General features: G+C 62.1%; 2 non-coding genes across 2 annotated transcripts; both read left to right on the plus strand.

Moving 5' to 3' along the window:
- The first annotated feature begins 10,952 nt into the window (after positions 1 to 10,952).
- LOC142790937 (small subunit ribosomal RNA) lies at positions 10,953 to 12,767 on the plus strand. The gene has a single exon (XR_012889874.1). It is a non-coding gene; the product is annotated as a small subunit ribosomal RNA (ribosomal RNA).
- Positions 12,768 to 14,486: 1,719 nt separating this feature from the next.
- LOC142790906 (5.8S ribosomal RNA) lies at positions 14,487 to 14,639 on the plus strand. The gene has a single exon (XR_012889845.1). It is a non-coding gene; the product is annotated as a 5.8S ribosomal RNA (ribosomal RNA).
- Positions 14,640 to 15,000: the final 361 nt, after the last annotated feature.

Below are 15,000 nucleotides of genomic sequence, written 5' to 3' on the forward strand. Positions count from 1 at the left end.
GCCCCGGCAGACGCGGTTTTCGCGCCGCCCCGGCAGACGCGGTTTTTTGCGCCGCCCCGGCTGACGCAGTTCGGACTTGGCACTTTTTGGCTGAGCCTGGCTGGCGGCCCACTCACTCGATCGCCATGTCTGTTTGCCACAGTTTTCCCGGTGGTGCCGCACCCGGGCTCGCCCCGGCTGACGCAGTTTTCGCGCCGCCCCGGCTGACGCGGTTTCGTGCCGCCCCGGCAGACGCGGTTTTTTGCGCCGCCCCGGCTGACGCGGTTTTTTGCCGCCCCGGCTGACGCAGTTCGGACTTGGCACTTTTCGGCTGTGCCTGGCTGGCGGCCCACTCACTCGATCGCCATGTCTGTTTGCCACAGTTTTCCCGGTGGTGCCGCACCCGGGCTCGCCCCGGCAGACGCGTTTTTTTTTTTCTTTCGCCCCGGCTGACGCAGTTTTCGCGCCGCCCCGGCTGACGCGGTTTCGTGCCGCCCCGGCAGACGCGGTTTTTTGCGCCGCCCCGGCTGACGCGGTTTTTGCCGCCCCGGCTGACGCAGTTCGGACTTAGCACTTTTCGGCTGTGCCTGGCTGGCGGCCCACTCACTCGATCGCCATGTCTGTTTGCCACAGTTTTCCCGGTGGTGCCGCACCCGGGCTCGCCCCGGCTGACGCGGTTTCGTGCCGCCCCGGCAGACGCGGTTTTCGCGCCGCCCCGGCTGACGCGGTTTCGTGCCGCCCCGGCAGACGCGGTTTTTTGCCGCCCCGGCTGACGCAGTTCGGACTTGGCACTTTTTGGCTGAGCCTTGCTGGCGGCCCACTCACTCGATCGCCATGTCTGTTTGCCACAGTTTTCCCGGTGGTGCCGCACCCGGGCTCGCCCCGGCAGACGCGTTTTTTTTTTCTTTCGCCCCGGCTGACGCAGTTTTCGCGCCGCCCCGGCAGACGCGGTTTTCGCGCCGCCCCGGCAGACGCGGTTTTTTGCGCCGCCCCGGCTGACGCAGTTCGGACTTGGCACTTTTTGGCTGAGCCTGGCTGGCGGCCCACTCACTCGATCGCCATGTCTGTTTGCCACAGTTTTCCCGGTGGTGCCGCACCCGGGCTCGCCCCGGCTGACGCAGTTTTCGCGCCGCCCCGGCTGACGCGGTTTCGTGCCACCCCGGCAGACGCGGTTTTTTGCGCCGCCCCGGCTGACGCGGTTTTTTGCCGCCCCGGCTGACGCAGTTCGGACTTGGCACTTTTCGGCTGTGCCTGGCTGGCGGCCCACTCACTCGATCGCCATGTCTGTTTGCCACAGTTTTCCCGGTGGTGCCGCACCCGGGCTCGCCCCGGCAGACGCGTTTTTTTTTTTTCTTTCGCCCCGGCTGACGCAGTTTTCGCGCCGCCCCGGCTGACGCGGTTTCGTGCCGCCCCGGCAGACGCGGTTTTTTGCGCCGCCCCGGCTGACGCGGTTTTTGCCGCCCCGGCTGACGCAGTTCGGACTTAGCACTTTTTAGCTGAGCCTGGCTGGTGGCCCACTCACTCGATCGCCATGTCTGTTAGCCACAGTTTTCCCGGTGGTGCCGCACCCGGGCTCGCCCCGGCTGACGCAGTTTTCGCGCCGCCCCGGCTGACGCGGTTTCGTGCCGCCCCGGCAGACGCGGTTTTCGCGCCGCCCCGGCTGACGCGGTTTTTGCCGCCCCGGCTGACGCAGTTCGGACTTAGCACTTTTCGGCTGTGCCTGGCTGGCGGCCCACTCACTCGATCGCCATGTCTGTTTGCCACAGTTTTCCCGGTGGTGCCGCACCCGGGCTCGCCCCGGCTGACGCAGTTTTCGCGCCGCCCCGGCTGACGCGGTTTCGTGCCGCCCCGGCAGACGCGGTTTTCGCGCCGCCCCGGCTGACGCGGTTTCGTGCCGCCCCGGCAGACGCGGTTTTTTGCCGCCCCAGCTGACGCAGTTCGGACTTAGCACTTTTTGGCTGAGCCTTGCTGGCGGCCCACTCACTCGATCGCCATGTCTGTTTGCCACAGTTTTCCCGGTGGTGCCGCACCCGGGCTCGCCCCGGCAGACGCGTTTTTTTTTTTCTTTCGCCCCGGCTGACGCAGTTTTCGCGCCGCCCCGGCAGACGCGGTTTTCGCGCCGCCCCGGCAGACGCGGTTTTTTGCGCCGCCCCGGCTGACGCGGTTTTTTGCCGCCCCGGCTGACGCAGTTCGGACTTGGCACTTTTTGGCTGAGCCTGGCTGGCGGCCCACTCACTCGATCGCCATGTCTGTTTGCCACAGTTTTCCCGGTGGTGCCGCACCCGGGCTCGCCCCGGCTGACGCAGTTTTCGCGCCGCCCCGGCTGACGCGGTTTCGTGCCGCCCCGGCAGACGCGGTTTTTTGCGCCGCCCCGGCTGACGCGGTTTTTTGCCGCCCCGGCTGACACGGTTCGGACTTTGCACTTTTCGGCTGTGCCTGGCTGGCGGCCCACTCACTCGATCGCCATGTCTGTTTGCCACAGTTTTCCCGGTGGTGCCGCACCCGGGCTCGCCCCGGCAGACGCGTTTTTTTTTTTTTTTCTTTCGCCCCGGCTGACGCAGTTTTCGCGCCGCCCCGGCTGACGCGGTTTCGTGCCGCCCCGGCAGACGCGGTTTTTTGCGCCGCCCCGGCTGACGCGGTTTTTGCCGGCCCGGCTGACGCAGTTCGGACTTAGCACTTTTTGGCTGAGCCTGGCTGGTGGCCCACTCACTCGATCGCCATGTCTGTTAGCCACAGTTTTCCCGGTGGTGCCGCACCCGGGCTCGCCCCGGCTGACGCAGTTTTCGCGCCGCCCCGGCTGACGCGGTTTCGTGCCGCCCCGGCAGACGCGGTTTTCGCGCCGCCCCGGCTGACGCGGTTTTTGCCGCCCCGGCTGACGCAGTTCGGACTTAGCACTTTTCGGCTGTGCCTGGCTGGCGGCCCACTCACTCGATCGCCATGTCTGTTTGCCACAGTTTTCCCGGTGGTGCCGCACCCGGGCTCGCCCCGGCTGACGCAGTTTTCGCGCCGCCCCGGCTGACGCGGTTTCGTGCCGCCCCGGCAGACGCGGTTTTCGCGCCGCCCCGGCTGACGCGGTTTCGTGCCGCCCCGGCAGACGCGGTTTTTTGCCGCCCCGGCTGACGCAGTTCGGACTTGGCACTTTTTGGCTGAGCCTTGCTGGCGGCCCACTCACTCGATCGCCATGTCTGTTTGCCACAGTTTTCCCGGTGGTGCCGCACCCGGGCTCGCCCCGGCAGACGCGTTTTTTTTTTCTTTCGCCCCGGCTGACGCAGTTTTCGCGCCGCCCCGGCAGACGCGGTTTTCGCGCCGCCCCGGCAGACGCGGTTTTTTGCGCCGCCCCGGCTGACGCAGTTCGGACTTGGCACTTTTTGGCTGAGCCTGGCTGGCGGCCCACTCACTCGATCGCCATGTCTGTTTGCCACAGTTTTCCCGGTGGTGCCGCACCCGGGCTCGCCCCGGCTGACGCAGTTTTCGCGCCGCCCCGGCTGACGCGGTTTCGTGCCGCCCCGGCAGACGCGGTTTTTTGCGCCGCCCCGGCTGACGCGGTTTTTTGCCGCCCCGGCTGACGCAGTTCGGACTTGGCACTTTTCGGCTGTGCCTGGCTGGCGGCCCACTCACTCGATCGCCATGTCTGTTTGCCACAGTTTTCCCGGTGGTGCCGCACCCGGGCTCGCCCCGGCAGACGCGTTTTTTTTTTTTCTTTCGCCCCGGCTGACGCAGTTTTCGCGCCGCCCCGGCTGACGCGGTTTCGTGCCGCCCCGGCAGACGCGGTTTTTTGCGCCGCCCCGGCTGACGCGGTTTTTGCCGCCCCGGCTGACGCAGTTCGGACTTAGCACTTTTTGGCTGAGCCTGGCTGGTGGCCCACTCACTCGATCGCCATGTCTGTTAGCCACAGTTTTCCCGGTGGTGCCGCACCCGGGCTCGCCCCGGCTGACGCAGTTTTCGCGCCGCCCCGGCTGACGCGGTTTCGTGCCGCCCCGGCAGACGCGGTTTTCGCGCCGCCCCGGCTGACGCGGTTTTTGCCGCCCCGGCTGACGCAGTTCGGACTTAGCACTTTTCGGCTGTGCCTGGCTGGCGGCCCACTCACTCGATCGCCATGTCTGTTTGCCACAGTTTTCCCGGTGGTGCCGCACCCGGGCTCGCCCCGGCTGACGCAGTTTTCGCGCCGCCCCGGCTGACGCGGTTTCGTGCCGCCCCGGCAGACGCGGTTTTCGCGCCGCCCCGGCTGACGCGGTTTCGTGCCGCCCCGGCAGACGCGGTTTTTTGCCGCCCCAGCTGACGCAGTTCGGACTTAGCACTTTTTGGCTGAGCCTTGCTGGCGGCCCACTCACTCGATCGCCATGTCTGTTTGCCACAGTTTTCCCGGTGGTGCCGCACCCGGGCTCGCCCCGGCAGACGCGTTTTTTTTTTCTTTCGCCCCGGCTGACGCAGTTTTCGCGCCGCCCCGGCAGACGCGGTTTTCGCGCCGCCCCGGCAGACGCGGTTTTTTGCGCCGCCCCGGCTGACGCGGTTTTTTGCCGCCCCGGCTGACGCAGTTCGGACTTGGCACTTTTTGGCTGAGCCTGGCTGGCGGCCCACTCACTCGATCGCCATGTCTGTTTGCCACAGTTTTCCCGGTGGTGCCGCACCCGGGCTCGCCCCGGCTGACGCAGTTTTCGCGCCGCCCCGGCTGACGCGGTTTCGTGCCGCCCCGGCAGACGCGGTTTTTTGCGCCGCCCCGGCTGACGCGGTTTTTTGCCGCCCCGGCTGACACGGTTCGGACTTTGCACTTTTCGGCTGTGCCTGGCTGGCGGCCCACTCACTCGATCGCCATGTCTGTTTGCCACAGTTTTCCCGGTGGTGCCGCACCAGGGCTCGCCCCGGCAGACGCGTTTTTTTTTTTTTTTCTTTCGCCCCGGCTGACGCAGTTTTCGCGCCGCCCCGGCTGACGCGGTTTCGTGCCGCCCCGGCAGACGCGGTTTTTTGCGCCGCCCCGGCTGACGTGGTTTTTGCCGCCCCGGCTGACGCAGTTCGGACTTTGCACTTTTTGGCTGAGCCTGGCTGGCGGCCCACTCACTCGATCGCCATGTCTGTTTGCCACAGTTTTCCCGGTGGTGCCGCACCCGGGCTCGCCCCGGCAGACGCGTTTTTTTTTTCCTTCGCCCCGGCAGACGTGGTTCCCCCCCCCCCCTCCGTCTTTCTTTTTGTTTTTTTTTTCGCCGCGGCTGAAGTGGATTTTTCGGTGCCTCGACGCCCCGGTAGTCGCGGTTTTTCCGTTTCCGCACGGCCCCGGCTGACGCTGCTCGGTCACAGTCGCCTTTTGTGGTGATTGCAGACTTCTTGAGCGCGGGTGTTTTTTTTTTTTGTTGTTGTTGTTGTTTTATTACGCATTCGCTCCAGCAGACGCTGTTTAGACTTTTTGTTTCCTCTTTTATCCTGCGACGAGGTGACGAGGTTTATTCGGTGCCCCGCCGCCCCGGCTGAAGTGATTTTTCCTGTCCCGTGCCGCCCCGGCTGACGCGGTTGGGACTTCGCGTTTGTTCGGCCGCCACGGGTTTTGGCGCACTCGCTCGGTTGCTTGTTGTTGCCACTTGTTGCGAACCCAGGTTTCTTGAGCGAGCGCGGGCGTTTTTTCTTCCTTTCTTTCTTTGTTCTATGTGTTAGCGAATCGGCCTTTAATATCACACGAGGACTCACAACCAACAATTTTCAGTTTGAAGTGTAAAAAATCTGCAGGTGTTGACGTAACTGACTTGCCCCGTACCCTTGAGTACATCCATGAAGTTCTCGTAGTACTACTAAATCGCATTATTCCAAGTGGAGAAATTCCCATAAACTTGCAAACCTCTACACGAAAATCGGTGCGCGTGATAAAGTTGAAAATTATCGTCCGATATCAAATGTGCCTTCTATAACACAAATTCTAGGAAAAAAAAAAAAAAACACTTGTTCGCCGTTTTCTGCGCCGTGACTGGCAGCACTCCGGCGAAGCGAAACGGGGTCGATTCGAGCACGATATCGGCGTCTTTCGACGTGCTCGCCGGCGACCGTCGCACGAGTACGTCGCACGAGCGCGTCTGCCGGGGCGCCGTTTGCGAAGCCGACGCAAAAGTGGGAACCGCCGCTCGGATGATCGCCGCTTTCGGCAGAGTGAGTGTTGGCACTCCGGGGAAGCGAAACAGCGTGAATGCGCCCACGAAATCGGCGTATTTTGAAGTGCCCGCCGGCGACCGTCGCACGAGTACGGTAAACCGCGTCAGCCGGGGCGTAGTTCGGGACGCCGACGAAAAAGTGGGAAGCGCAACTCGGATCTTCGCCGTTTTTGCAGGAGTGAGTGGCGGCCCTCCTGCGAGACCAAGAAGCATCGATTCGTGCACGAATTCGGCGCCTTTCGACGTGATCGCCGGCGACCGTCGCTCGAGTAGGGCAAACCGCGTCTGCCGGGGCGGGCTTCGGGACGCCGATGCGAAAGTGGGAAACGCTGCTCGGATGTTCGCCGTTTTTGGCCGAGTGAGTGCTGGCACACGGGCGAAGCCAAACGGGGCCGATTACGGCACGATATCGGCGTCTTTCGACGTGCCCGCCGGCGACCGTCGCACGAGTACGGTAAACCGCGTCAGCCCGGGCGGAGTTCGGGACGCCGATGCGAAAGTGGAGAACGCCGCTCGGATCTTCGCCGTTTTTGGAGGAGTGAGTGGCGGCACTCCGGAGAAGCCAAGGAGCGCCAATTAGCGCACGATATCGGCGTCTTTCGACGCGCTCGCCGGCGACCGTCGCACGAGTAGGGCAAACCGCGTCTGCCGGGGCGGGGTTTACGACGCCGACGCAAAAGTGGGAACCGCCGCTCGGATGTTGGCCGTTTTTGGCAGAGTGAGTGCTGGCACTCCGGCGACGCGAAAGAGCGCGAATGCGCCCACGAAAGTGGCGTATTTGGACGTGCGTGACGGCGACCGCTGCAGGAGTACGAAAAACCACGTCAGCCGGGGCGAGCGACACACGGCGGTCTGGGTGCTTATCGCTGCTATTATAGGGGCACCCCGGCAGACGCAGAAAAAAAAAAAAAAATTTTCGACCTTCTTTTTTGCTGGTCGAGCTCGGGTAACCCAGGTCGCAATGGGAGCCGCGCACGAAAGCGGCGTCGCGAGACGCGTTCGCGGTCGCTAGTCGCACGAGCTCGGCAACCGCGTCAGCCGGCGCGGAGTTCGGGATGCCGACGGCTAAGTGGGTACCGCTGCTCGGATGTTCGCCGTTTTTGGCCGAGTGAGTGCTGGCACTCCGGTGAAGCCAAGGAGCGCCAATTCGTGCACGATATCGGCGTCTTTCGACGTGCCCGCCGGCCACCGCCGCACGAGTACGGCAAACCGCGTCTGCCGGGGCGGGGTTCGCGACGCGTACGCAATAGTGGGAACCGTCGCTCGGATGTTCGTCGTCTTTGGCCGAGCGAGTGCTGGCACTCCGGCGAAGCGAAACGGGGCCGATTCGGGCACGATATCGGCGTATTTCGACGTGCTCGCCGGCGACCGTCGCACGAGTACGGCAAAGCGCGTCTGCCGGGGCGAGGTTTGCGACGCCGACGAAAAAGTGGGAAGCGCCGCTCGGATCTTCGCCGTTTTTGCAGGAGTGAGTGGCGGCCCTCCTGCGAGACCAAGAAGCATCGACTCGCGCACGATATCGGTGTCTTTCGACGTGCCCGCCGGCCACCGCCGCACGAGTACGGCAAACCGCGTATGCCGGGGCGGGGTTGGCGACGCCGACGCAAAAGTGGGAACCGCCACTAGGATGTTCGCCGTTTTTGGCAGAGTGAGTGCTGGCACTCCGGCGAAGCGAAAGAGCGCGAATGCGCCCACGAAAGTGGCGTGTTTGGACGTGCTTGACGACGACCACCGCAGGAAAACGAAAAACCACGTCAGCCGGGGCGAGCGACCCATGGCGGTCTGGGTGCTTATCGCTGCTATTATAGGGGCACCCCGGCAGACGCAAAAAAAAAAAAAAAAATTTTTTTCGACATTCTTTTTTGCTCGTCGACCTCGGGTGACCCAGGTCGCAGTGGGAGCCGCGCACGAAAGCGGCGTCGCGAGACGGCTTCGCGGTCGCTAGTCGCACGAGCTCGGCAACCGCGTCTGCCGGGGCGGAGTTCGGGACGCCGACGGCTAAGTGGGAACCGCCGCTCGGATGTTCGCCGTTTGTGGCCGAGTGAGTGCTGGCACTCCGGCGAAGCCAAACGGGGCCGATTCCGGCACGATATCGGCGTCTTTCTACGTGCTCGCCGGCGACCGTCGCACGAGTACGGCAAAGTGCGTCTGCCGGGGCGGGGTTTGCGACGCGTACGCAATAGTGAGAACCGTCGCTCGGATGTTCGTCGTCTTTCGCCGAGCCAGTGCTGGCAATCCGGCGAAGCCGAACGGAGCCGATTCGGGCACGATATCGGCGTCTTTCCACGTGCTCGCCGGCGACCGTCGCACGAGTACGGTAAACCGCGTCAGCCGGGGCGGAGTTCGGGACGCCGATGCGAAAGTGGGAAGCGCCGCTCGGATCTTCGCCGTTTTTGGAGGAGTCAGTGGCGGCACTCCGGTGAAGCCAAGGTGCGCCAATTCGCGCACGATATCGGCGTCTTTCGACGTGCCCGCCGGCCACCGTCGCACGAGTACGGCAAACCTCGTCTGCCGGGGCGGGGTTTGCGACGCCGACGCAAAAGTGGGAACCGCCGCTCGGATGTTCGCCGTTTTTGGCAGAGTGAGTGCTGGCACTCCGGCGAAGCGAAAGAGCGCGAATGCGCCCACGAAAGTGGCGTGTTTGGACGTGCTTGACGACGACCACCGCAGGAAAACGAAAAACCACGTCAGCCGGGGCGAGCGACCCATGGCGGTCTGGGTGCTTATCGCTGCTATTATAGGGGCACCCCGGCAGACGCAAAAAAAAAAAAAAAATTTTTTTCGACATTCTTTTTTGCTCGTCGACCTCGGGTGACCCAGGTCGCAGTGGGAGCCGCGCACGAAAGCGGCGTCGCGAGACGGCTTCGCGGTCGCTAGTCGCACGAGCTCGGCAACCGCGTCTGCCGGGGCGGAGTTCGGGACGCCGACGGCTAAGTGGGAACCGCCGCTCGGATGTTCGCCGTTTGTGGCCGAGTGAGTGCTGGCACTCCGGCGAAGCCAAACGGGGCCGATTCCGGCACGATATCGGCGTCTTTCTACGTGCTCGCCGGCGACCGTCGCACGAGTACGGCAAAGTGCGTCTGCCGGGGCGGGGTTTGCGACGCGTACGCAATAGTGAGAACCGTCGCTCGGATGTTCGTCGTCTTTCGCCGAGCCAGTGCTGGCACTCCGGCGAAGCCGAACGGAGCCGATTCGGGCACGATATCGGCGTCTTTCCACGTGCTCGCCGGCGACCGTCGCACGAGTACGGTAAACCGCGTCAGCCGGGGCGGAGTTCGGGACGCCGATGCGAAAGTGGGAAGCGCCGCTCGGATCTTCGCCGTTTTTGGAGGAGTCAGTGGCGGCACTCCGGTGAAGCCAAGGTGCGCCAATTCGCGCACGATATCGGCGTCTTTCGACGTGCCCGCCGGCCACCGTCGCACGAGTACGGCAAACCTCGTCTGCCGGGGCGGGGTTTGCGACGCCGACGCAAAAGTGGGAACCGCCGCTCGGATGTTCGCCGTTTTTGGCAGAGTGAGTGCTGGCACTCCGGCGAAGCGAAAGAGCGTGAATGCGCCCACGAAAGTAGCGTATTTGGACGTGCTTGACGGCGACCGCCGCAGGAGTACGAAAAACCACGTCAGCCGGGGCGAGCGACCCACGGCGGTCTGGGTGCTTATCGCTGCTATTATAGGGGCACCCCGGCAGACGCAGAAAGAAAAAAAAAATGGGGACATGGCGTGCGTCACCGTGCGGCTTCGCAGCGTTGCCGAAGTCGCCGAGCCCTTCGACTGAGCCGAACGGCGGACAGGGAACGTTGGTCGGCCGTTCTAACCTGTCGGTGCCACGCCGAGACGTCGTTAAGGAAAACCGCGTCGTGGGCCTCTACGACGCCGTCGAGTCGTTGTACGTTTGGTGTCCAGCGTGTCGGCGGCGAGTAGCGGACACGTCGTTCACGACTTCGGTCTTTCGCAGTCGACGCGAACTTGCGGAGAGTCGTGGTGCCTCACGTTTTCGGCAGAAACCGCGGCGGAATTTTCCCGTGCGTGCGCGCACGACCTCGGTGCTGTGCCGTCAGCGTAGTGTTGCACAAACTCGTGGCCTACCCAAGGTGCGGTACGTTTGCGGCCGTATCCTCGGTGGGAATTTCGTGAGTAGGGTCGCAAATTCTACGACCTCGGCGGGTTTGAGAGCGACGTAGACTTGTGGCACGCTCAACATGCCACACGTTTCGGGGCACACCCGCGGTGAAATTTTCTCGAGTACGCTCGTATTAGGGCCCAAGGAGGTCTGGGTACTTATCGCTGCTATTATGTGGGGGTTCTCGTGAGCGGCGTACGCGAAAGCGACCGGGTGTCTGATATGCGGCGGGCTTCGGCCTCGTCAAGCGTGTCCTCGGGTCTGCTCCAGGGGAATCCACGGCAGTCGTCTGCAGCCTCATCCGCTTGATGCGTTAGGGGCTGGTTGTCGGACGGTGCCGTTTTACCACGATATCGAGGTGTGTTCCGTGTCGTCCTCGGGCGATTCAGATGCGAAAGCGCCGAAGACGCGGGCGTGACCCGTCGTCTGGCGGCTTTGCAGTCTCGGCTCCGTTGCTAGTTCCGGCCGGTCCACCGACAGTGCAGCGGGCTTGGGCAACCCGCACGGCGCGACCGAGTCGATGCAACGAAAAAGAGCGAGCATGAACGTGCTTCTTGCCGCACGGCTCCCACTCGTCTTTCGGGAAGGTTGTGCCGTAGCGAGCTCGAACGCCGTCATCTCGGAGTGCAAAATAAGCGTGTTGGGGCGCCTGAAGGTGGCCTCCGCCGCACACAGACTGCGTCCGGCCCGCCGAGGGCGAGGACGGACGCGCAGTCGAACGATTACCTGGTTGATCCTGCCAGTAATCATATGCTTGTCTCAAAGATTAAGCCATGCATGTCTAAGTACATGCCGAAATAAGGCGAAACCGCGAATGGCTCATTAAATCAGTTATGGTTCCTTAGATCGTTTCTTCCTACTTGGATAACTGTGGCAATTCTAGAGCTAATACATGCAGTGAGCCTGGAGCCCTTTGGGTAACGGGTGCTTTTATTAGACCAAGATCGATCGGGTTTCGGCCCGTATTGTGTGGTGACTCTGGATAACTTTGTGCTGATCGCATGGCCACGAGCCGGCGACGTTTCTTTCAAGTGTCTGCCTTATCAACTTTCGATGGTAGGTTACTTGCTTACCATGGTTGTTACGGGTAACGGAGAATCAGGGTTCGATTCCGGAGAGGGAGCCTGAGAAACGGCTACCACATCCAAGGAAGGCAGCAGGCGCGCAAATTACCCACTCCCGGCACGGGGAGGTAGTGACGAAAAATAACAATACGGGACTCTTTTGAGGCCCCGTAATTGAAATGAGTACACTCTAAATCCTTTAACGAGGATCAATTGGAGGGCAAGTCTGGTGCCAGCAGCCGCGGTAATTCCAGCTCCAATAGCGTATACTAAAGCTGCTGCGGTTAAAAAGCTCGTAGTTGGATCTCAGTTCCAGACGAGTAGTGCATCTACCCGATGCGACGGCTCGGACTGAACATCATGCCGGTTCTTTCTTGGTGCACTTCATTGTGTGCCTCGAGATGGCCGGTGCTTTTACTTTGAAAAAATTAGAGTGCTCAACGCAGGCGAGTCGCCTGAATAAACTTGCATGGAATAATAGAACAAGACCTCGTTTCTGTTCTGTTGGTTTTTGGAATACGAGGTAATGATTAAGAGGGACGGACGGGGGCATTCGTATTGCGGCGCTAGAGGTGAAATTCTTGGACCGTCGCAAGACGAACTACTGCGAAAGCATTTGCCAAGAATGTTTTCATTGATCAAGAACGAAAGTCAGAGGTTCGAAGGCGATCAGATACCGCCCTAGTTCTGACCATAAACGATGCCAACCAGCGATCCGCCTGAGTTACTCAAATGACTCGGCGGGCAGCTTCCGGGAAACCAAAGTATTTGGGTTCCGGGGGAAGTATGGTTGCAAAGCTGAAACTTAAAGGAATTGACGGAAGGGCACCACCAGGAGTGGAGCCTGCGGCTTAATTTGACTCAACACGGGAAAACTTACCCGGCCCGGACACTGGGAGGATTGACAGATTGAGAGCTCTTTCTTGATTCGGTGGATGGTGGTGCATGGCCGTTCTTAGTTGGTGGAGCGATTTGTCTGGTTAATTCCGATAACGAACGAGACTCTAGCCTATTAAATAGGTGCGGGGTTCCCAGCACCTTACAACCTTCTTAGAGGGACAAGCGGCTCCTAGCCGCACGAAACAGAGCAATAACAGGTCTGTGATGCCCTTAGATGTCCGGGGCCGCACGCGCGCTACACTGAAGGAAGCAGCGTGTCTTTATCCCTGTCTGAAAAGACTGGGTAACCCGTGGAACTTCTTTCGTGATTGGGATAGGGGCTTGCAATTGTTCCCCTTGAACGAGGAATTCCCAGTAAGCGCGAGTCATAAGCTCGCGTTGATTACGTCCCTGCCCTTTGTACACACCGCCCGTCGCTACTACCGATTGAATGATTTAGTGAGGTCTTCGGACCGATGTCCGGCGCGGCCTTTCGGTTGCGCCGGTCTGTTGGAAAGATGACCAAACTTGATCATTTAGAGGAAGTAAAAGTCGTAACAAGGTTTCCGTAGGTGAACCTGCGGAAGGATCATTAACGGATTGTGAAGGGTGAGCGCCTCAGCTGCGTCTGCGCCCGACACTTTCTGCCGCTGACCCCGTTTGGACGCGGGGTCGGCTTTTCCCCACGGGGCTGCCTGAATGTGGAGCGGCACCCCGTGACAAATTGTTGCGCCCAGCGGACGCCAACACCGCGACCTTGGACGGTCGGCCAGGTGGCGGACGCGGGTACAAACGGCGCAACGCACTCATAGGTCGGCTTTCGACCCGCCACTGCACCGTGGCTCGAAGCGCTCGAAATGCGCGACCCGACCGCTGCGGGACCGCCTAGTACTGTAAACAGGAGCGGCGGAGCGCGAACGGCGAGTCGTGGTTACGTCGGTAGAAGGCGAGGCTGCGCGTTCCCGAAACGCCAGCCGAGTGCCCTCCCGACCGTTCGAGCGTGCAAGAACGAGACCCGACAATCGCGCGGCGACTGCCAAGTACGAGAGGAACGGCACAAGCGTCGGCGGTCGGTCAAGGAACTGGCGATGTGACGGGTCCGCTGTGCACCAGTGCATACCGTCCCGCCGTCCGCGGCAAGCGCCTCCGCGTCCTCGGGTGACGGAGGCTGCCGGTCGGTTCTTGCAGGCGAGGGATCTCGCTGGCACCGGTTCGCGTTGACGCGCGGCCGGTCATGGCACGGCGATGCGACGGCCGAGGTGCGCAGTACTCGATGGAGGAACCGCACGCTCCGATGACCGTCCCGCCCTCCGCGGCGTATGCGTACCGACCGTAATGGTTGCAGCAGCGCCGGCCGGCTTTTGAATTCGCCACACGAAACACGGTGCGAGATCGCGGTTAGGGGAGCGTCGACGTTGCCAGGCGTTTTGCTTGCTGCCGAGGGAAAGGCGGCACGGCCACGTCGCGCTCGTCGCGATTAGCGGGTCTGCGCGCTTTGGGAAGGTGCCGCAACGACTTGCCGAAAGAGGAAGCACGGAAGAACGAGGGACTTGGACGTCCCGACAATTGAACGCACTTGCGGCCAGGCCCTTGCTGGCTTCGTTCTTCCGCCTCGAGTAGGCTCGTACGCGGCTCCGGCGCCGAAAGTGGTCCTTGGCACCGACTTCGGTGGACGTGGGAAGTGCCGCGCAAGTACGGCGCGCCTGGCTCCACCTGTTGGCTAAAGTAGGCAGCCGGATCGGCATTTTGGTGTGCGGTGGCAAACCGTGGATGCGAAAAAAGCTTGTGCGATTTCGTGGAACAAAAAGCGGGGGTCCCCCTTTTTATGCGGAGGAGACCGACCCGCCCGCCGTGGTGAACCGCGACGCCACGGTAAAAACGGGAGAGGCTTGTCGATGGGACCGTGCATCCCGCGCTCCACGGAGGCCGGGAGGCGGCCGCCCGAGGAAATGTGTAGCCGTCGAGGCCCGCATCTGCGTGCACTCTTATCCAAATGGGTGTACCGCAGGCATTTTCTGGTTAGGCGGGCCAATGAGAGCGAGCACACAACGATACCTACGGGTCCGGCTTGGAGAACCGGCTTCGACGCCTCCCGAGTATTTATAGAGGGGTGGACCACGAAAGCACTCGCAAGTAGCGGAAGCGAAACGCCGTCCGAAACACACCGTTTGCTCGATTTGCGGCAGCCGAAAAAGGCGCGGCAGAGTTTTGGAGTCCAAGCGTGCGCTGAAAAGCGCCCTTCTTGGCCACTGTTTGGCCGAGTGCCAGAAACGTTTGGTTTTGACTGTACGGAATTGAACAAACACTTTTTCACGACTCTAAGCGGTGGATCACTCGGTTCTCGGGTCGATGAAGAACGCAGCCAGCTGCGAGACTTGGTGTGAATTGCAGGACACACTGAGCACTGATTCTTTGAACGCACATTGCGGCCTTGGGTCTTCCCTTGGCTTCGTCTGTCTGAGGGTCGGATCACATATCAAGAGAGCCTTCGGCGCACAAGGGAACGTGAGCCGTCGACTCGTTTTGACCGCGTCGGCAACACGGACAGCACGCTGAACACCTCACAGCGAGCGCCAACAGCGGCCACTCAAGGGCGAGACGGTGGCGACCGTCGTGCCAGAGCCCAACCGAAACGGGGGCGACCGACTGCATTGAGGATGTGGCACCTCGTTGAGACCGCCGCAGGACTTCGAGTCGGAAGGAAGCCTGCAGGGAAAGTGCGGTCGAGGTTGCGTACTCCTCTCTGCGACCGGGCGCGCAAGAGCTGCGAGAGCCACGGACGCGCAACTTTAACGCACGGTAAACACGAGGAGCGAAAGCCGGCCAGC

Source organism: Rhipicephalus microplus, unplaced genomic scaffold (assembly GCF_043290135.1).
Source record: "Rhipicephalus microplus isolate Deutch F79 unplaced genomic scaffold, USDA_Rmic scaffold_134, whole genome shotgun sequence".
Classification (NCBI taxonomy): Eukaryota; Metazoa; Arthropoda; class Arachnida; order Ixodida; family Ixodidae; genus Rhipicephalus; species Rhipicephalus microplus.